The sequence below is a fragment of the Ochotona curzoniae genome, unplaced genomic scaffold (assembly GCF_017591425.1).
Source record: "Ochotona curzoniae isolate NIBS_2020 unplaced genomic scaffold, NIBS_Ocur_1.0 scaffold_4506, whole genome shotgun sequence".
In the NCBI taxonomy this organism is placed as follows: Eukaryota; Metazoa; Chordata; class Mammalia; order Lagomorpha; family Ochotonidae; genus Ochotona; species Ochotona curzoniae.
In genome coordinates this window covers 68243158-68264620 of record NW_024467119.1, presented here as the reverse complement: position 1 = coordinate 68264620, position 21463 = coordinate 68243158, and the positions used below count along the sequence as shown (strand labels likewise).

At 40.6% G+C, this 21463-nt stretch overlaps 1 protein-coding gene and 1 long non-coding RNA gene across 2 annotated transcripts in view; both read left to right on the top strand.

Moving 5' to 3' along the window:
- MAML3 (mastermind like transcriptional coactivator 3) overlaps nucleotides 1-21463 on the top strand; it is a 433325-nt gene that overhangs the window by 125122 nt on the left and 286740 nt on the right. The window lies entirely within an intron of this gene.
- LOC121147230 lies at nucleotides 5352-20084 on the top strand. Its single transcript, XR_005882353.1, has 3 exons — nucleotides 5352-6091; nucleotides 19797-19805; nucleotides 20071-20084. It is a non-coding gene; the product is annotated as an uncharacterized LOC121147230 (long non-coding RNA).

The following is a 21463-nucleotide window of genomic DNA, read 5'->3' as shown; positions in this document are numbered from 1 at the left end:
AACTTACGATAGTTTTAGAAACAAAGTGTGTTTGTGGTTATCTGTGTGTGAGTAAGGAAAATGTCAAGGGGCAATGTTGTGGCATAGTAGGTTAAACTGCCACCAGCAATCCTCCACATTCTATGTGGGAACCAGTTTGTGTCCTGAGTGTTCCACTTCTAATACAGCTTCCAGCTGATATACCTGGGAAGGTAAGGGAAGATGGGCCAAGTCTTTGGGCTCCTGAACCCACGTGGGTGACCCAGACGAAGATCCTGACTCCTGGTATCACCTTGGCCCAGTCCCAGTTGTAGTGACCATTTGCAGGGTGAACTAGCAAATGGAATATCTGTCTCTTTTTCTGTTCTTCTTTCTACTCTGCCTTTCAAGATAAATTATGTGAGAAATAAGAAAGTATTGCACATAACAATCTTCATTAGAGTAGGTGGGTGTTTGAATGGTTAAGACGCCTTTTGGGAAGCCCCCATCCTATATTGGAGTGTCTGGGTTCATTCCTTTCCTGGCTGCATACTGGATTCCAGCTCCCTGTTAATGAAAATACTTATTAATCATTTCTCAGCCGTTTTGCTAAGATCAAGTAAAAACTATTTGTTTATTTATCTATTTATTCACTTGTATTGAAAAGGCCGTTTTACAGATAGCAGAGACAGAGAGAACAGGATCTTCCATCCATGGTTTACTCTCCAGATGGCCGCAGGGGCTAAGCTGATCCAGAGCCTGGCAAGAGCTTCTTCCAGGTCTCCCTTGTGGGTGAAGGAGCCCCAGAACTTCGGCCATCCTTTCCTGATTTTCCAGGCCATAGCAGGGAATTGGATCAGAAGCAGAGCAGCCAGGACTAGAACCAGCACCCATATGGGATATTAACACTGTAATGCAGAGGATTAGCCTGTTGAGCTACCACATCAGGCTTCACATATTCACTTTTAAATGATTTATTTGATCTATTTGACAGTGATGGAAAGAAGGGGAAAAGGAGAGAGAAAGGAAATATGGGGCTAGAGGGAGCGTTCTTCCATTGGCTGGTTTTCCCCTCCAATAGCCACAATAGCTGGGGATGGTCCAGCCCTAAGCCAGGAACCAGGAGCTCCATCTGGGTCTCCCACAGGGGAGGCAGTGGTGTGGACTGATTCCTGCTGTTTCCCCAGGTGCTTTAGCATGAAGCTGAATTGGAAGCAGAGCAGCCGTGACTCAGACCAGCACTCAGTATGAAATGCTGGTATTTTGAGCAATGGCTGAAACTGCTGTTCCACACTGCTGCCCTGTTGTTCCCTGTCTGTTATCACAGAGCTCCCAAGGAGGGAGAGCTAATCAATAGGGCCAATTTTATATGCAAAGCACAGAAGGTGGACAGGGATACCAGTGTCATTTTAGTCAGTAGTTCTGACACAGGGCTTGAGCAACTTGGGTGAGAAGGACACTTCTTTAGGAAGTTGAAAGCAGGAACAGCCAATCTGCAGCTTGCCAGCTGGTCTTTTAATATCTCCCGGACACAGCATGAGGCCTTTCTGTGGTTCTGTCTTGCTGTATGTCTCTGTTCCCTGGCTGCCCCGTGCGCCTCCCTTTAGTCCTCACTTCCTTTACCTGGCTCCAGTCTTAGGAGAGATGATGTGCATTCCCAGGTGTGACTGGGCATTTCTTAAGTAATCAGTTTTCAGACTATTTAGCAATTATATATTTCAACAGGATGCAAACTCTAAAAATTGAGTTAAAAGAGAAGTGTACCTTGGTGCATTTTTCAAAATCCATGGCAAAAGCTTGTGAAAAATACATGTTATTAAAAATGACCATACAGATGTATTTTAGAACTTTTGTGTGTCAATATAAATTTGCCTATTTATTCTACTTTTTCTTTTTTTTTTTAAGATTTATTTTTATTATTTTTTTATTGGAAAGGCGGATATACAGAGAGGAGAGACAGAGAGGAAGATCTTCCGTCCGATGATTCACTCCCCAAAGTGAGCGCAACGGCCGATGCTATGCCAATCCAAAGCCAGGAGCCTCTTCCGGGTCTCCCACGCGGGTGCAGGGTTCCAAAGCTTTGGGCCGTCCTCGACTGCCTTCCCGGGCCACAGGCAGGGAGCTGGAAGGGAAGTGGGGCAGCCGGGATAGAACCGGCGCCCATATGGGATCCTGGGCGTGCAAGGTGAGGACCTCAACCACTTGCGCCACGGCGCTGGGCCCTTTATTCTACTTTTTCCACAAATTCTCTAAAGTCTTCTCATTTAGCGTCACTTAGGATCGTGATTTTGTCTCATCTGGTTCATTTGTACCCCTCTGTCATTTTATACCTCTTAGTTCCTTTATTTTGAAGATGGAGTTGGTGATTGTGCTGATTTGGCCATCAGCAGTGTGTAAACTCCCCTTCCCCCACAGGCTTGCCAGCATTTGTTACTTCCTGTCTTCTGGAGAATGGCCATTCTAACAGGGTGAGGGATATTTCATTGTGTGATCTGCATTTTCCCTAACAGCTAGCAATTTTGAGCATTTTTCTTACATTTGTTAATATTTCTTTTTAAAAAAAGATTTAGTTTGATTGGAAAGTCAGATATACAGAGTGGAGGAGAAGCAGAGAGGAAGATCTGTGCAATGGTTCACTCGCCAAGCGGCCACAATGGCAGGAGCTGAGCCAATCCGAAGTTAGAGGCAGGAGTCTCTTCCAGGTCTCCCATGCAGGTGCACGGTCCCAAGGATTTGGGCCATCCTCAACTGCTTTCCCAGGCCGCAAGCAGGGAGCTGGATGGGAAGTGGAGCTGCTGGGATTAGAACCAGTGCCCATATGGGATCCCGGCACATTCAAGGCAAGAACTTCAGCCACTAGGTTACCATGCTGGGCCCTTTTTGCACTATCTTGAAGGGAAATCATATATAAGAAAAAGGGAAAAATGGATAATTTTATGGAATTGTGTAAAAGTCAAGTTTTTTAGCTATTGAGAACAGTCCTTTGGATTGTGATACTTTCTCAACAAAACATGTTGAAATGTCAAGATTAACAGCATCTCAAATGAAAACATCTGAGAATGCGGCCCAAGAATGTAGGACTAAAGACTCAGTTATAAGGGGTTGCTTCATTTCTGTGTTTGGGGTGAATGTTTTATTAAACTTGCATATTTAAATAAAAAGGCACAAGAAACTATTTTAAAAAGCCATATGTGAATGCCAGCAAATGTTTCAAGGAACAAATATAAGCTTGTTTTAACAATTCTCTGAAAATTCATTCTCTCCATTTATCCCCCAAACAGCCTTTGCAATATGCATGCTCAGCCTGGACATAAAGGACTGAATGTGAAGGGGGTAAAAGATGCATTGTGTCTGCTGCTCCTGGGTGATGTGAGCCGCCTTGGAGACGGGCCCTCAGGAGGGAGCAAGCTCCTGGGGGCGTGGGGGAGTTCACAGACCCCAGCTCCTCGGGGTGGGGGGCTTCACAGACTCCAGCCTCCCCAGCTGGGAATGGTGGCTGCTAAGGTAGAGACTGGTAGGCTGAACGGAGCTCTGGTCGTGCTGTGTCTTGGTCTCAGAAAGCTCCGGTGCAGGGAGGTTAGGTAACTGTAAGTCACACAGGAAGGTAAGGCACGAACTTGACTTGCGTCCATCCAGACCCAGAGATCTTAGCAACAATCTGTATGTCAGCGTCTATAGGGATTGAGAGAATTGTCCATTCAAAAATACTGGTCAGACCTGGTTGCATACATTTCTCAGGTCAGACTTCTCAGAGCCTTCCACGTCTTCGCAAGGGTGATTGCACAGCATCTCTCAAATTCTATGGCCATGGAACCCTTTTTCTCAGTGAGTGTGCTTTGGGTTGAAACTCCCCTAGACTATCCCTTACTCGAGCACAGAACACAAAAACGGAGGGAGACAGTCCCAGCATAAGCTTGCAGTATTTATAATGGCCGTCTTGACCTGTATTTGAACTAGGGTTATCTATTCTTCTATTGAGTTAGTAGTGGCAGATCAAGACAGTGAGAGAAAGGTAAAAATTGATTAAATTGCTTATTTAGTGAGCAGAGACAGAAAAAGATGGGCCCATTTCGTGTTTTCTCAAGGCTTTGGATTTGATAAAGAAAAGATGGATTTCTCGTCTGATTATGTTTCCTGTCCCATTGCTTCTTCTCTGGCCTGCACAAATTTTGCTATTTCTAGAACCAAGTTCATCCATTGTTCTTGCTAGGCATCTTATTGATCTTCTGTGTTATTAATATTCACTTTTGGCTGCCAGATTAGCTCTAATGAACCATTTGCGTTTATTTTTAGCACACTTAGAAAGTTGGGATGTATTATCCAGATTGCATTCTGCTGCGCAGGAATGGTATCTACAGGAGTGAAAAAGCCACCCCCCAACACCACCTTTTCCTATTTCCCTCACTTTGACTTTACCCTGCATGGAAATAAAGGAAGTCCCCAAATTTTGAACAGGCTGTTCCAATAACTCTTTCGGAAACTCAATTTATGTGCCAATCAAATCAATATTCCTAGGTTAGTCTGACAGAATAGCATTATATCCACAGTGGCTAACAGATTTGTTGCACATTTATAATAAAAAAGGAAGCAATTTCCTTTCAAACATCACAAAAATGCTTACCTGCTTATTATTTTGTAAAAACGTTGTTTATATATTTTTATTGTTTATTTGAAAGGCAGATTGAGAGAATGTCTGTATTTCCCATCTGTAAGTTCAGTGCTCCCATTGCCTACAATGGTCAGGACTGGGCTAGGCTGAGCCTGGAGCTGGCAAGTCCTTCTAGGCCTTCTGTGTGAGTGACAGGGACCCACATACTTAAATCATCACCTTCTGTCTCTAAGTGACTTCACTGGTGAGAAATTAAATCCAAGCAGTCTGATTGGGGAGATAGGAACTTGCATCTTAACTAGGAAACTAAATACATTGTAGTTCTTAAGGGTATGTGAATGCATACCCACCATACTATGGAACCCCCTAGTGAAAATAGTTCAGAATAAAGTAACCCAGATAGCCTTTTTGTTACATATAGAACAATGTATTCTATTTATTTATTTAATTTTGTTTGAAAATCAGAGAGGGCCTGGTATGGTAACCTAGTGGCTGAAGTTCTCGCCTTGAATGCGCCGGGATCCCATATGGGCACTGGTTCTAATCCCATCCAGCTCCCTGCTTGTGGCCTGGGAAAGCAGTTGAGGACGGCCCAAATCCTTGGGACCGTGCACCTGCATGGGAGACCTGGAAGAGACTCCTGGCTCCTGACTTCGGATTGGCTCAGCTCCTGCCATTGTGGCCGCTTAGGGAGTGAATCATCAGACAGAAGATCTTCCTCTCTGCTTCTCCTTCACTCTGTATATCTGACTCCAATCAAAATAAATATAAATCTTTTTTAAAAAGAAAGAAAATCAGAGAGAGAAAGATAAAGGGAAGAAGACAGAGATTGCTTCCGCTGATTTACTCCTCAAGTGCCTGTAACAGTAGTGACAGGATTAGGATGAGGCCAGGAGTGAGGAACTCAGCGATGGCTCAGTGGGGAACGGGGAGCTGACTGCCTGGGTGAATTCACAGCCTTCCAGGGTGCGCATTTGCAGGAGCCTAGAATGGACAGTGGAGCCTGGATCAAAACCCAGGCACTCCAACAGCAGATGCAGATATCCTAAGTGGTGCTTGTTTTCCCCCTAAGATTTATTTGTTTAACTTGAAAGTCAGAGTTACAGAAAAAGAGAGAGAGAGAGAGAATCTTCCCTCTGTGGGTTCATTCTCCAAATGGCCAAAATAGCCAGAGCTGAGATGATCCAAAGCTAAAAACTGGGAACTTATTTCAGAGCTCCCATGTGAGTACAGGGACCCAAGACTTGAGCCATCTTCTGCCTCTTTCCCAAGTCTCAAGCATGGAGCTGGATTGGAAAATGAAGCCGCCAGGACTTGAACTGACACCCATATGAGATGCTGTTGCTACAGGTGGAGGATTAGTCTGATATGCCACTGCGCTGGTTTCCTAAGTGATGTTTTTAATAGCTACACGCAACACTTGCCCCTTTTCCACTTTTTCAACAGGAATTGTCTTCTCCTGCTTGAACCTACTGAAGAGAATTCGAAAGTAGGTTCTCTCTGGTGTTACAGAGAATAAAGATAGTCTGTGCCCCTGGCAGGCCACTGATTCTTCAAGTGACCTAGTTTCCACATCTCTAATATGGAGTCTGTCTCCTAAGGTAGTTAGCACATAGACAGTGCTACAAAATGAAAGGTGCTTATTACCATTATGACCATGGCAGTAATAGTGGAGGTGGATCTGATAGAAGCTATGGCTAGAACAGAGCTCCGACCAGATATAATTAGGTAGAAGTATTGCAGTTGGTAGCTCCAGGAAGTGGAAGAATAGGAAGGGTGGTAGCATAATTCAGGAAATTTTAAATGGCCAAAAAAAAAAAAAAAAAAGGCGGGGAAAGAAGAACAAAGACGCCAATGTAGTTGTGACCTAGACTAAGATTAGGAAAGAGGAATCAAAGAGGAAAGGGAAATTCTTGGTTTTTTTTTTAAATGCGGTAAGGATAGCAGGTAGATAGTTTTGCTACTTCTAAACTGTAAGATCTAGGTTTAGATTAGTTAGCTATTTTGAACTTGAGTTTTCTCATCTTATAAACTGGTAATAATAGTGTCTGTAGGGAAATATGAAGATTCAAACAATGGACGTGAATCAACTGGCATTTATTAGGTTTTCAACAAATGATAGCATTTGTTTGTATGTAAGGCTTGCATTGCTAACATATTTCTAGCAAGCAATGCTTTGTTTCCACCCCTAGTCGGTTTCTATTACTTACATAGCCAATGTGCATGTGCATACATTAGAAATTTAAAAATAAGTAACTTGTCCAAATCACACAGATATGAAATGGATAAGTTGAGATTAGAAGTTTGCCAGTAATTATAAATGCAAATTCTACTCTTATAATCAACACACAACTTTGTAATCCCAGTGGAGATAGCATTGTTTATTTAAAAAAATTAAAAGAGAAAGGGGGAGGGACACAGAGAAAAAGATCTTACATCTGCTGGTTCAATTCCCAGATGTTGTGGAGGCCAGGCTGAAGCCTGAAGCCTAGAAGGCCGTGTAGGTCTCCCACAGGAGTAGCAGGGGCCCAGGCTCTCTATCTTCCACTGCCTTCCCACGTGCATTAAGTGGGACTCAAAGTGGCTCTCCTCTGAGATGCCAGGTGTCACAGGATTTGGCTCTACCCATTATGCTACATGCCTACCACTGTTTATTTCTTTTTTTAAATGTATCAGTTCATTTTCAATGTATTTGGAAGAGAGAGAGAAATTGATCTTCCATTTGCCAGTTAAGACTCTGCAGGCCTGCAACAATGGGACATGGTCAGGCTGAAGCCACGAGCCAGGAACTGCATCCATTTCTCCCTCATGAGTGGCAGGAACCCAAGTGATGACTGAAGAGTCATCACTTGCTGCCTGCTGTGTGTACATGAAGAGGAAGCTGAATCTGAAGCGGAGGAGCCAGGACTGAAACCACGAACCCTGCTATGCAATGCAGGCATCCCCAGCAGCAACTAAGATGCTGCACCAGATATAGCTTTGCTTCCTATGGCTCTACACACAGAAAACCAGGCCTTCTATTCTTCACACATTGTTTTTGTCTCTGTGTAACTGTGTGGGTACTTTAAAAATACAAAAGTGACCTTCACCTTTGCTTTCTGTGAATCAGATCCTAAGAAGCTGGTACTGGAATTCAGTTTGTTTCAACAGCAAGTCTCTGCAACGGCTCAGGATGGAGTTTTGCCGTGTCACCTGATCCAAGCAGAAACTTAGGTAAATTTATGAGGGCAGGCCAATTTTTGCAGAAAAGCTGACTCTAGTGAAAGATTTTCCTCTCAAGTCAATTTTTTATTTGTATTTGATCTCTTCTGCATGGTGTTTGGCCCTGTTCTTTGCAAGTTTTGCAATTTCACTGTCCAACAAGCAGCATCTGATAGGAGTTTTAATAAAACTCTGCCATTCTCTATGCTTAAGTAATGTCAGCTTTCTGCCATCTCCTGAGAAACAGGGCCCATCTACTCCAACATGCTACAGAACAGGCCCTGAACAAAGAGAACTCAGTGCTAGTGATAATCTCCTTTATTTCTTCTGTAAAATATTTATGCACTGTTTGTGTAATATTAGACCAGGTGAAATAATTATAAACAAATCCAGAGATATGTGCTTGATAGTCCCTATGTTAGTCAACTGACCAAATGTACAGACATAAGTCAACCTTGAATTTGATCTCATGGTATCCTCACTCTATATGTTCTGAAAAGTGTGTTGTAAAAATGTCTATTCTTCCACCCCTTCATTTATCTCCACATCTTCTGCCCACTACCACCTAGAAAAGGACAAGACCCCCTATTTGCATTTGGAGATGTACATAGACACTTCTTTCCTGAAGCAGTATGGCAGCAGCCAGCAGAGCACAGAGCTTGCTAATACGTAATCAAATGATGAGCATTGTTAATACTCCCAAAGGCTAGATAGACAGGGACCCTGTCAACATAGGTCAGGAAAGAGGAAAATAGTTTGCTCTAGGAAGAACCTTCTGAAATCAGAGCTGAAAAGCTGAGGGCTTACAGGTGTGTGTGTGTCCTGTGTCTGGAGCAGTAGGTCGCCAGCAGGATTAGTGTCTGAAGATTTGTAGATTCAATACTGAGGAATATGAGATCTTGGTGGTAGCCTTTGACACTAAGAAATCTTCACTTTAAAGAACCCAGCGCTTTAATGTTTCTTTGGGTGAATTGAGCAGTCCAATCAGCCCACCTAAGTGTTGTGTTCAAGATACTCTTTCATGCCATCTTCATGCTAAATGCCCCCATTGCCTTTTCTCACGATGAAACATGATGTATGTTCTCAAGAACCTTGAACTATTCACCAAGAAGTGTTTTTGTACTTCTTGAATAGGTCTCTGGAAACATGTTAGATTGAATGCTTTCTAGAAAGCTGCTTTTCTCCTCTATTATATAGCAGTGAAAAGATGATAAATTCTAGATTATACCTGTGATGTCTCCAGAGAGTTTCTTCATGTACCTGACCATGTTCATAAGCAGGAACTATTCAGCCATTTGGGTGAGCAAGGAGCTGCCTATCTTCTTATGCCAAAAGTTCAATGCCAAAAGTTCAAGGTTCTATTTGTAACTCATTCTCTTGCCGCTCTAGGTATATAGTGATCATCTGCTATGGATAAAGCCATTTTTATGATGTTGGAGATTAAACAGTGAACATAACCTGGTCAAAAAGCTTCAGGTCTGGTTGGAAAGGCAGACAGGAGGCAATTACATCATAGTGAAATAATTGCTAGGCACTCAACAGTGTGCCTTCTCCAGCTCTGAAGTCCCAAGATGTGGTAGGATCTAGCCGTTAAATTGTTGTGTGTGTGTGAGTTTTGGGGGAGGAGTGCGGGGAGAGTTTTCAAGGTTCAGAAAACAGCAAATGCCTGGTAAAGAGCATAGCCAGTTAAGGAAACTGAAAGTAGGTCATTGTGGTGAGCAGGTGGAGTTTTGCGGATTCACCAAGAGAAAGAAATTGGGACCCATACTGATCAAGAGATGAAGGTTTAAATAATTTGGAAAAGGGAAAAAGTAATTCTTCCAATGCTAGCTTTTCAAATGTTATCAGTCTGAGTTGAGAAGTTTTATAAGATTTCCTCTATTTTTAAGTAACTTTTACATCTTTTTGTTTTTTTGATTCCTAGTTTATTGTCAGTTATTACTACTCTGTTAATTGTAATTATAAAAAGTTGAGGAAACATAGAAATTGCTTATGTGCATCATAGTAAGTTAAAATACTGTGTACAACATGGAGGAATGATATAATGATATCTAACTATGTATACCTATTTGTTTTTCAAACCACCTAGGGGATTGGCATTTGGTGTAGCAGTTCAGACACCACTTGGGGATAGCCGCATTCTGGCTCTGCTCCTGACTTCAGCCTTTATTAATGCACACTTTGAGGACAGTAGATGATGGCTTAACTACTTAGGGTCTCTGCCACTCAGTTTGGAGTTCCCACCTCCTGAGTCCAGCCCAGTCTAGCTCTGGCTGTTGAGGGCATTTGAGGAGTAAGCCAGTGATGGAGACATGCATTTGTCTCCTCCTGTCACTGCCATTCAAATAAATAATTAAAATTTAGTTGTTAAGACCTGAGTAGCAGAGGCCTTATCTTTTTCATGTTATTTATTTATTTGAAAGGCATAGTAACAGAGGGAGAGAGAGAGAGAGAGAGAGAGAGAAAGAGAGGGAGGAAAACACACACACATAGATCTTCCACCTGCTAGTTGCTGATTCGGTTCCCAAATATCCAGCAGCCATGGCTGGGTCAAGTTGAAGCTTCATCAAGGAACTCAGCCTAGGTCTCCCACATGGGTGCTTAAGCCACATTGTAAGCTGGATTGGCAACAGAGTAGCTGGGACTCAAGCAACAGTACAATATGTAATGCTGCTGTTACCAGTTGTGTGTTAACCTCTTATACTACAACATCCGCCCCAACAGAGACCACCTCTAGTTCATCTTTTTGTCTATCTCAATGCCAAGCAGTTTCTACTGATAGAGTGTAAAAGATCCTTGTAGGTACATTAGTGAATGAATGGAAAAATTAAGTATGGTAACTAAAAACTGTTGGACTTCCCATTTCAGAAAAGAGATAATGTGAAAGCTAACAGAAATATTTTGCTGAAAGCAATGTTTGGAACCAAATAGCCATGCTTTGCTTTTTCTATTCCTTTCCGGTAGTTACAGTAAGATATTACAATCAGGATGAATGCTTGTCTTATTTAAAGCATTTATTCAATCCATCTTTGATGTGTTGTTACATTCCATGAATAGATGCATATATTTGTTTTCAGAATCACACATGTACTTTCCACTAATTCTATTGTATGTCAGGGTTTGATATTGTATGCTATACTTGTTATGCATTTGCTTAGTTTTGGTTTAGTACACATACTGAGAGAAGGTGATATGCAGAGGTCCGTGTTAGAACCAGGTTCAATTTTCAGATTAGGATTATAGGTTATTTAGGGGTAGGCATTTGGACTAACTGTTCAGACACAAGTTAGGATGCCCACACCCTGTGTTAGGGTTTCTGGGTTTGATTCCTGGTTCAACTCCTGGCTCCAGCCTCCTGTTAATGCAGACCTGAAGAAATGACTCAAGTAGTTGGTTTCCTGCCACCCGTAGGAAGATTTGGATTGAGTTCCTGGCTCCCAGTTCAGCCTCTTCCTCCAACCCAGGTATTGCAGCCATTTGGGAATGAACCAGCAGATATGAGGTCTTGTTCTCTACATGTTGTCTCTTGCCCTCTCTGTGTCTCTCTGTTTCTCTGCATCACAAGTAAATAGCATTTTAAAGCAAATAAATACAACTTTAGGTTATTTCAATGTAGATTATCTACTCTTGAAGGTATCTTTAGAAACTCTTACACTAGACAGAAAATCAGCCTACTTTCACTGCACTCTAGATTATTCATTACTTTTTTATTGTTTAGATTAAGTATTCTTTTTTGGGAATGATTATATAATCACATGTAGTTTTAAAACATTATACCTCATGTATCCTTAGCTCAGTCGCCTCACTGGTAACATTTTGAAAAATTGTTGTACTTGCTTAGAATCAAGACATATGATTGAGATGAAAAACTTTCACAACCACAAGGATGCTCACATTGTCCCAATGATAGCTCCATCCTTCCCATACTTATCTTTCTTAAACCGTATCACCAATTAATTCTCCCTGTTTGTAACTACAACATTTCAAGAATGTTACATAAATGGAATTATGCACTGTATGACCATTTGGGATTAGCTCTTTTTCACTGAGCATGATTCACTGAAGTTGTTGCATGTATATGAATTGTTCATTCCTTTTCATTGCTGACTGATATTCCATTTTATACACACACACACACAGAGAACAGTTTGTTTAACCATTCTTACTTTGAAGGACATTTGAGATGTTTCTAGATTTTGGTTATTGTGAATTAAGTTGAGATAAACAACCATTAACAGGTTTTTCTGTAGACATATTTTTCACTCTTCTAGTATAAATGCCTAGCCATACAAATTGGTCATCCTATAATTAGCTGTGAAGTTTCTAAAGAAAAATACCAAACTTTTCCCCTAGTGGCTGTGTTATTTTACCTTTCCCTAGAAAGGTGTGAATGATCAGTGTGTCTGAATCTTTGCCAGAAATTTGTGGTAAAATGTTGTATTCTAGCCATTGTGATGAGTGTGCAGTGGTGCCTCATTGTGGCTTTAATTTGCATTTCCCTGGTGGCTAATGATGGTGAACATCTTTTCATGTGCTGATTTGCCATCTGTATGTCTGCTGCAGTGAAACGTCTGTTCAAGTCTTTTGCCCATTTTTTAATTGGATTTTTTAACTGCTGTGTTTGGAGAATTCTTGATATATTCTACGTTGAAGTCCTTTGTCAGATATGTGATTTGCAAATATTTTCTCCTGCTCTATAATTTGTCTTTTCATCCTTTTTAGAGAGTCTTTCTATTTTCATTTTTAAAAAACAGTTTTAGTTATTTGAGAGACACACATATAAATAAGCAGACTGGCAAACCTACCATCTGCTGGTTCACTCTCCACCGAAGTATGCACAACAGTTAGGACCAGGCCAAAGCCAGGAGCCACAAATTCTGTCCTGGTATTCCACATGGGTAGTTGGGGCCCAAGTAATTGGGCCATCTTCTCCCACCTACCTTTTCAGGCAAATTAGCAGGGAATGTGGGATAGCAGGACTCAGAACAACACCCAATATGAGATGCTGGCAAAACAAATGATGCTTTAGCCACTGAGTCACAACTCTGACATACATACACAGACACACACAGATACAATTTGTATTTGGAAGGAGAAGAGAGACAACTATCTTCGATGCACTGATCCACTCCTGGTTTCCTTTAACAGCTGGATCTGGGCCAGGTCAGGCCCAAATTGGAAGCTCAGAACTCAGTTTGGGTCTCCCAAATGGGTGACAGAGTCCCAAACTTTTAAGCCATCACCTGCTTCCTCCCAGGATCCACATTACAGGAAACTGTATCAGAAACAGAGCTGACATGTGGATATCCTAAGCAGTATCTTAACTGCTGCACCAAACGCCCATTGCCCTGTGTTTTACATCTTCCATAGCACCTTGTCATTTTAATGATTGTATTCCCTAGTGATTCGGTTGGATATTTATGTCAAACTACTTGACTCACACATGACATTTCTTTCAGGATCTGTTGTAAGTGTTGGGAAGTTAGAATAGTGTTAGATGGTGAACCTCTTGGAAGCACTTAGAAAGAAATTGGTCTGGAAGGACATAAATATTGTGACTAAAATGTAAACACCCAGTGAGCAGAAACCAAAGGAAGGTGTTGCAAATTGTGCAGCTTCTGCAGTGTCGCTCCTGCTGGCTTTGCCAATTCATCTGAAAGAAGCATCTCCCTTCGTGAAGTCTTTCGAAATGGTGGAAGGATCAGGCTGCATTCTCCTCAGGAGTTGAGGAGTCTCAGCACCAGGAGGGTCATGAGTTTCCTGAGTGCCCAAGACAGGATCTCCATCAGGAGCTGTGCGGTTCTGAGATACCCTCAGTAGGTGCGTGCTCTCGAGTCATTTATACCAAGGAAGGGGAACTAAGATGAGAGCCTTACCAGGCTGCCATCAGTATGAAGCTCAGATCCTACACTTAGACACACAAGTCCTTCCTGGCTGTGTGACTTTGACCAAACTATCTGACTGCCACAAACCTCATGGTATTCATCTGTAAAAGGAAACACAGTATTTTTATGGAGATTATATGATGGAGAATTATTTTATGGAGAATATATGAGAAAATGCACATAAGACTTTTAGAAGAGAGCTTTGTGTGAGGTAGGTATGCATTTTTTTTGAAAAAAAAAAAAGGTGCAAAAGATAGTATGGTGTCGCATCCAAGGTAGCACATGATTTCAGAAGAAAGGCAGGATTAATTTGGTTAGTGAGAATGAGGAGGATGTTATTGGAGAGTAGCGAGTGACGTAGGTCTTAGGTTATGATTAGAGTTGCAGGCAGATGAGGAAGCGTATAAGCAAGGTGTTGCAGTGGAAGAAATGACCTGTGCAGAGGCCAGGAGAGACTGTCAAGATGTGTTCCTGGAAGTGGAGGTAAGACTGCAAAAGTGAAAACAGACTACACACGAGTGCCCTTAGCAAACCAGGCATTTGGCTCCTTAAATATTTGTTTATATTTTCTAGCAAAGTAGAGGGAAAAGTGATTTTCAGTTACTGAAATTCTTACGGAGTTCTTTATGTTGAAGATGGAAGTCTGCTCTGAACTCTGAATGCAGCATGGCTTTGTAACTTACTTGAACTTGTCCTTTGCAGTTTTGCTAAATCACTTACGATTTAGTACAGGTGGTCACACTCATCATGGATAGAGGTCAATAATATGGGTCCAGTCGCATGGTCTCTTGGTTCAGAATTGTTTGATCAGAGGAAGCCTAGTTTACATTTTAACAGTAAAGGAAGAGTGGAAGGGTAGAAACCTTAGTTAACTAGCACTCTGTTTCTAATGTATTAGTGGTGTTTCAGTGCCCCCTATGGGATGGTGCAAGGGCAGTTGTCTCATTGGATCTCCAGGTTTTTGGGACTCTGAGAACACAGGAGAGAGTATAACCTAGAGTGCCAAAGATGCGTTTTAGGGCCAGATCCTGGAGAAATCTCAATTGTCCAGATAAAAAAAGGTAAGGTTTTTTGGATATTGAGTAGAGTTCTCTTGGAAGACTGTTAAACAAGTGCCTTCAATAGAATTTAGGGACATTTATTTGAAGGTGAAAGGTATGATGGCTAGAAGCTGCCTTGGTATTAACTTTAGAAAAACTGTAGGTGTGCGGTTGTAAATGTGGACTTTGGACTAAAGTGGTTGAAACTAGATGGAGCACTGCTGGAAGTGTGCGGAAAGAAGTGTAGGGCTGGCTGCTGGCTCTGCATAAGAGACTGATGGGAGATCTTAGGTCTTCCTGACCCTCTGAGTCCAACTGTTGCGCACCAACCTCACAGTTGGTGTCCTCTGACCAGTGCCAACAGGTGACTGATACACGTCCTGGGCACTAGAGTATAGGTTTCAGAAACCCTATCTATTTTTCAACCTTAAAACTAATTCCTTCATCTTCTTTCCCTCATTTGGATGCCTTCCAAAGTAGAAGTTTTTTGTTAGCCAAACCTGGGAGAACTCTATGTTCTTAAAGATTGTTTTAATCTTCATGCCCTGTCCTTGCAAGAGGATTTGTTTGAAGAGTTCATATATGATAAGTAATTGCTTAAAATATCTGTAGGCTTTGTTTTTTGAAAATTGCATTACTTTGCTAATTTATAGTAAAGAATCATTTAGATTTACTAATTCATTACTTTGGGAATTTCCATTGTGATTCTCCATGGAAAAAAATTTCCTCACTTTTCTTTCTACTCCTCCCCCCCCCAAAGTAGAAGGTTTAATGTGTGTTGACTATGAACATAATTTTTAACAGCATGTTGGAATAGGAATTCACATGGTAATAAAAGCATCTGTTCTCCATGCATAAGAGCTTGCTATATACATGTGGACATACAAGTTACATGTACATAAGCCAAACGTTAAGCACTAATAAAACATCCTTCAGGTTTTCCCTCTCGCAAAATCTTGGAATAAAACTAAGTCATATCTCTTCTTTACTAGACAACGTCATCGAGGTTTTAGCCTTTTGGGCCTGTTACTCATTGTTCAACTGGATCATTGTTTGGTTTGGTTCCCTTAATTCTATGTAGAAATAGTTTGATATTTTTAATCTAGGACACCTCACTTCCAAAGTATTTTGACATGTCTTTTTTTCCCTACTTATCTCAAAGGATTTTTCCAAACATTAGCAGTTCTTACAAAATTGTTGTGGATTTATGAACATATTCAACAAAATATAATCAAGTTGATGCCTTAAAAATTAGTCTTGGCAATATTTATATTGCTTGATTTCATTCTAATTTGTAATAGCAAGCAACCTTTTTTTAAATCAAATTTCTTCTAACTTTTGAGTATTTCAATCTGATCTATTCCCTACAAAGAGGATAAATGAAAGAGCAAATATGACTATCCTACCAATCATGAATATAGTTACATTTCCACTTTGCATGCTCATGTTTAAAAATCACTTCTACCAAATGGCAAATATAGATATGTGTGTATATATAGGTATGCCAGATATTAAGTTAGAATAAAATGAAATGAGCCCCCTTTACACCGAACTCTAAAACTAATCAAGGCCCTCATATTTGTAGTTCACACTGACTTTTTCAGTTATTCAATAGAGTTGATACCACTCCTGTAAATACATGCGAAGATAAAGTTACATTGTATCCTGGAAAACAGATTTTTGGAATGTGAAAGAACCCAGTTGAAACAATATCTATGACTATTTCCACACAGACTTAGTTGAAAACTTCTTGGGGAATCCACATTACTTATTTTTCTATACCATCCAGCCATATGCTTAATCTATGGTAAATCCAGACCTGGGATTTGTAAATGATGGCATAGTGTGAAGTTACAGTCTATTCCAAGTGAATGTAGGTTAAACACCAGAGTTCAGCAAATTTAGGAAAGTATCTTGGGTATCAGCTTCTCAAGGGCAAGGATTTTGGTCTCTTACTTTTGAATTGATGACTCATAGCAGAAATTCTGTATACAAGAGAGTGCTTTCAAAAGCTCATAGGAAAATGGGAATAAAATCTAAGTTTATTTTTGTACAGAGTTTTGAAATCCAGCAATAGTTTTTTTTCATAATGTATACGATTTCCCATGAACTTTATTTGAAGTACCCTGGTACTTGTTGAATTAACTAAATGTAATTAAATCTTTACCCAGATCATTGAGAATAATTTCCAGAAAGAACATCACAGTAAATGAAAATATTGTTACAACATATGTGACAGTTGAGTACTAGATCTGACATTTTAATCATTGGTCAGGACAGTTAATTGAGGACAAAAGAATTTTAGAGGACAGTATCGCTTGTTACCAAAAGAAGAGGCCAGGGACAAAGGCTGGGAGAATGCATTCCACACCGAACAGTGATGCAGACAAGAGAAAGTGGGTCAGGATCAGAAGCACGTGAGAGGAAGGTTGAGGAAACCTTGTTCTATAGAAAGCAGTAAGGTTTGTGGAGCCTGGGGCTGGGTGGTTTCCGGATGTGACCTCTTTCTATATCTTCCTGGCAATTCTCATTTAGGGATCCAACATTCAGAAGATCAAAATACATGTTACATGTAACAACAAGTACAGACTGATGTTTTATCTCAGCATTAGTTATTGTCAGACTTGAACATACACACGCTATGTACAATGGTACAGATACATGTATTAGTCATATTTAGGTTATCTGTCATGCTATTTTATTAAAACTCAAATTTATGACAATTACTACTATAATGCTAAATTACAGCTTGGAAACTTTTGGAATTTATGAAAAGGTGATTGCTTTAGACACTCAAAGAATTTAAGATTAAGCAAAATGTGCAGATTATAATTTTCAAACATTTTCTCAGTCCTTTTATTATCAGATCAATTTATAAAGATTTTGTGCTGTGAGAGGGTAAACAAGTGAATCTACATCCGTGTGATGGTTGCTATCCTGGGGACTGATGGAAATTTCTACTTTGTCACAAGGAGTCAGTTGAGTACCAGGTTAACGTTTGTGTGCAGGCAGATGTGGGTTGTTTACAGAAATGGATTTGTCTCACAAATTTTGCTTATTTATTGGAGTAATGCACACTAAGATTATCTAGAAGGTAAACTATGTATATTCAGTATCTGAAAATCAATACAAAGGCAGGCTTTTTTTTAACTTGTGAAAGTAAAGAAGAGTAAGATCTGACTGCAGTATTTTCATCTCTTATCTGCTTGTAGTTATATTTCATAGTTCCTTCAGGGACTAGTGTCATAAGGCAATGAGAAGCAGCAAACTGTGTTCCTAATACATCTACTTTATTTGTAAAAATGGTCAGAAAACATTTAGTCCTTGCCATGTGATATGCTTCTGAAAGGTCAGCAACCTGTAAACACCATGCAAAAACATTTACATTTTTTTTCTAACTCTGGGACTAGCCAAAGGTAAATATCAGAAATATTAATCCTAGTGTTTGGAATCTCTTTTCTCAGCAGTATAAATTGACTTAACACCACCCAGCAATGCCATGTCTTACTGATGAAAAATTCTCTTTGACAGTAGGGCTAAATAAATGACTGTGAGTTACTGGATTAAGGTGACCTCGAGAGCTTTCTTTAAAAAGACAGCAGGTTTTTAAGCATCAAAGTAGAGAGGCCGTTTGGTGGATGAAAGCAGTGAGTTCTCTGGGATTGTCTGGGAGCAGGCTCAGTGTGGATAATGGGAAACCAGTGATTTCCAGCCCATACTTTCCTGGCCCATTGGCTTTGGAATATAACATGATCTCCTTCCTATCCCTCTTATTCCAGTGAATGGAAAAAGAGTAAGTGGCAAAAAATCAGATTCAGGAGCCTCTTTTTCAATTCCTACTTTTCTTTCTGGATCTCTTACATAACCCCCTCAAATATAATCCAACATAGAGACAGCAAGGCTCCATTTGCCTCACTTTCTGCGCTGTTATTTTTCCAGGAATTAGCATTATGAACAATCCCAGGAAGTAGAAGCTGCAAGGATTATAATTTCTAAGAAGTGGCTAAGAAGCTCATGTTTTTTTCTTTTGTTTTGAGTTAGAGTTGCTGCTGTTAAGAGGAGTACAGACCATCTTCTTCAAACTGATAATGGATTTTTAGGAACTGTGAGGTCTTTCACTTTTTGCCACGTATTTTCTTTTTGATGCTAATCTCTTTTAAATCTGACTTCTCTTCAGAGGGGTTGGTATTCTCTGCATTATGATTTGTGAACAGTCTTATTTAAACAAAATGAAAGTAAGATCCTAATGTACTTTTTTCATATAACATTTTCCCCAGCAATACATGGAATAACATTCTGTGTGGTGAAATATGCAGATTTCCAAGTTTTCTTTTTAAAACTGTCACCTGTATTCCATTTTATCACCACCCTTGTGAAGTGTTTTATTTCTCAGGAATACCTAGGTTTATATTGACTTATATATGCTACCTACCTTAAGGAATGGTTGGAAAATCTAAACAAGTTAATATGAGGGTACTTTTAAAAAGTTAGTTAAAACTTAAATATACTTATACAGAAATATTCCTTATAGTATTGAATCTATAAGTATTTTTATTTATTTTGCTTTTCCAATTAATAATACGTATATGCTCTGTAAATTATGCTATAATTGTCCATATAGATATCAAGTCTTCAAAAGTTCATGGAAAAAAATTGCATGGATCTCAGAATTTTGGCCTTGTTTTCCCTAAGAATTTCCTTATCTTTTCATTTCAGTTCCTCAGGAATGTTTTTGTTTGTATAAAAAGGCATGAATTTATTTGAAAAGTAAAGTTGCAGAGATAGAGGGGAAAAACACACAAAAAAAGAGAGAAAAAGGGAGACTGAGAGAGAAAGATTGAGATCTTTCATCTCCTGATTTACTCCTCAAATAGCTGTTACAACTAGGAGTATGCTGTTACCAGAAATGCCTGGTGGGTTCTTTCCTCAGCTTAGTATAGAAATAAAAAGCCAGGAATCTGTTGCAAACAGAAAAGTTTATTTGCGAAGGGACCAGGGAGCAGGGAAGGGAAGGAAAGGGAAGCACCTCCGGAAAAGAAGCCAGGAGGTGGGGTGCCTCTTGAAAGAGGAGGGAGAGAGAGAGACACCAAAGGTTTGAGGAAGGGTCTAGGGGTTATAAGCCTTCCTTGACCCCTCCTAGTTGGGCGGGGAACCTACAGGTGAGATGTTCCCCATTGGTGGTCTCTTGATTAATTAGGAAATGGGTGGGCAATGCTGTTGTCGCCCACCTGAAGGTGTGGCCAAGACCTCAGAAGACCTGGATGGTCTCATATGCCATGCCAAAGCCAGGAGCCCAGAACTCCATCCAAGTCTTCCACATGGACGGTAGGGGTCCAAGCAGTTGGGTCTTTTTTCACTGCTTTCCCAGGTGTATTAGCAGGAACCTGGATCAGAAAGAGGAATACTTGGGACTGGAATTGGCTCTTATGTGACATGCTGGTATTGCAAGCTACAATTTAACTGCCACAGAGCGAGCTCCTTCTGTGAGGTTTTTGAAGAGCCATCAAACACTTAACACACTTAGGTTAGTGCCTGGCAAAGGATAAGCTCTATGTAAGTGTTTACTACTATGACCACTACTACTACCACCACCATTACACCCCCTCGTTCTTTAACTTAATAGGAGTATATGGAATACACATTTCCATTTGAGTCTAGCAATGATAGGATTCAGATCTGGCTCTGCAGTTATTGGATCTTCAAGGGTCAAAAGAAGTACCTCAGTTGATGAGGAAACATGCCAGCCACCTTGTTTTTCTGCCCTGTTCAGGGATCTTGCACATTTCCTAACTTACTTGTCTACTCTGATACCAACCAAGAGAGGAGAGTGCCACTGTTTCCTCTTTCCACTTCCAATTGGCACCTTAAAATTAAGGACAAGACTGAAGAGTGTTGGTTTTGTTTTTCTACTTCTGTGTTCCCGTAGGAAGTCAGCTGTTCTATGAAGTTCACTCACTTTTGGGCAACCCTAGCTTTGCATGTGATCTTACATGGCAGCCTCTACACAAAAGATGGGTCTTTAACCTGCGTTATTCAAGGTCAAGAGACTGAATGATGTCTGTTTACCCACCTGGTGCTTTCAAGCTGACCCCTGGTTCCCACAAGATGTCTTGAGTTTGAATGATGTCGCAGGGCAGGGGTAAGGTCTTGATCACAGTCGGGTGAGATGATTTGGGAGGGATCAGGTTTCATCAGGAGACTGACAGAACTCCGCTCTCTTCTTGTAGTGCATAAAAACGATTAAAACTTAAAGGCCTCTTGCTGCAGACTGACTCTGGTGTGCACATAGAAATTTTTTTTCAAAGATTTGTGAAATGGGAGTCCATCTCCCTGGGAATGTTTATGGTGCTCATTACAAAGCTCACCTCCAGGATGTATGCTTCTCACTTTTCCCTTTCTAATCTCCTTTTGGGAGGCTGGAAAGTGGGTGGAAATCAGTTCTCCCAGCTACATCTGCATTTCTCCCCTTAGAAGAGATGGTTCGTTTTAATTTGTTGTCTGATGGTGCTGCAATATTTATTCTAGTCTGTTGTTATTTAAAAGAGCAAGCCCTATTGCTGTCATCATCTATTACCTGGGGTGTTATTTAGTAAGTGCTTCCAAAACACAAAGAGGATTTTTTTTTTTTTTAATTCTACTGGCGGAGGGATCAGGTCTTGCATGCCCTGGTGTGGCTAGGAGCTGTTACACTGTTCCTCCCTCCCCCCCCACCCCCGTGGGCTTTTTGATCTTCATTCTTGTGTTTTCCCCCAGTGTCTCCCAGGGTGGGG